We start from the raw sequence: 1,774 nt of genomic DNA, 5'->3' as shown, positions 1-1,774 counted from the left end.
TAACTTAGTCATGGTACTAAAATCAGATTGGCCGGGCGATCTTAACCTTCAATTCATTGGATATCATCATTTTAGCAGTCAAATTAATTTCACCGATGTATAGTCAGATAATTAGTCAAACATAGTTTTTGTCCTCAGTAAATATAATATGAGACATAATTTGGACAATTTAATTTGACTTGCTTGCATGCTACATCTTTTCTATGTAATTTTTAAATGCCAGGAAGTGGACTGCCTCGTGCCCCGCTTGGACTGAATAGGTCAAGGCAGGGGCTCTGTGGAGTCCGCCAGTTTGTTCATTTATTTTCCTTAAATTATTTTAAGGTATGAATTCAAAAATAAGTAGATAAAAATTCAAAAAGACTGCATGGTGGGATTGAATGCCCACCATTAAAAAATTATAGATGACCACTGAGGTTTTAGATCAAGATGACGTTTGTGGTTTCCCTTCATTTAGGTCTGAATTGGTTGGTTGACAAATAGATATCATGGTAAGCCTTAGGGTACATTTGGAAGTGTGGATTTAGAACCTATGGATTTGAAATTCTCCTATTGTTGGCACGTTGGATTGGGAATCAATTTTAATTCAAAAGTAGCTATGCATTGTATATTTACGAGGGTTTGAATTTAATTACTAAATCAACTTTAATAGCTCTAATTAGTGACATATGTAACGTTTGACACAATAGTTGTAATAAGCCCGCTAAGATATATCCTTTGCCTGGAAATGACAAGCACAAGATCATGTCCAAGTGACTAACCAATGATTTTAACCATTGATTTACATGAACAATGTCTGAATGGTGCTGATTATCATATTAAAGTAAATAAGGGTGATGCCATTGCTAATCTAATTGTTTTTAAATATCATAGTGGGCCATGTGCCTAATAGAATGTTACACATAAAACTATTGAAATGATTTTAGGTGTAATGCAAGCTCTCACCTTGGATTTGAATCCCCTTTTTGAGGGGATTTGAAACCCCTGGATTGGAAACCCTCGATTACTTTATACTACCAAACCCCAAATCCATGATGCAAACACCCCTTAGAAAAATTTCAATTGTGAGTGTCATTATCACAACTGCTTTATGTGATCTACTCTACTTGAACCTTAGATTTACCTCAATTTTGAGTCCATGCCCTTAAAATGATGTGAAAAAAGAAGAAGGTTTAAACGGTGGGGATAAATCACATACATCACAGTGAGTCCGTCCCACATAGCCGTGTACCGATTTTTGTCCAGCGGGTCAGCACGCAATCAGCTTTCCTTGTTTACTGTCTCTCTATGTAATCTCTCTCATTTTACGAGGCAAGATAAAGCTTTGTACTCAGGAGAGCATGATCGTTCACACACATGCAGTCATAAAATTTTTTTTGATATGATCTTACTCAGACCAAAATAGACGATACAAATATTTTCTTAAACTTAGATGGTCCACAAGCCAAATATTTCACTTTAATAATGTCCTAAATAGCAGATCAATAAACATCTAATGAACCGTTAAGATGAATAACATTAAATGGCTGAAATGCCACGGAACAAAAATCCATTAATAAAAATTTAGATTTTTAAATAAAATTTTAATTACTATAAACAAACCACAGTGGGACCCAATAATGTTAAAGTGCATGCACATGAACTATCAGACTCTGCCAGAGTATCAAATAACACATGGAAGCCACCGTCACGGACGGCTGATTTTGGGAAGTAAGGGCGTTTTCGGCATTTCAGAAAAATTTCGTACTTTTTCTTTTTCTCCTCGCCCGTCTTT

This window comes from Magnolia sinica, chromosome 6, assembly GCF_029962835.1.
Source record: "Magnolia sinica isolate HGM2019 chromosome 6, MsV1, whole genome shotgun sequence".
NCBI lineage: Eukaryota > Viridiplantae > Streptophyta > Magnoliopsida > Magnoliales > Magnoliaceae > Magnolia > Magnolia sinica.
This window is presented reverse-complemented; position numbering follows the sequence as displayed.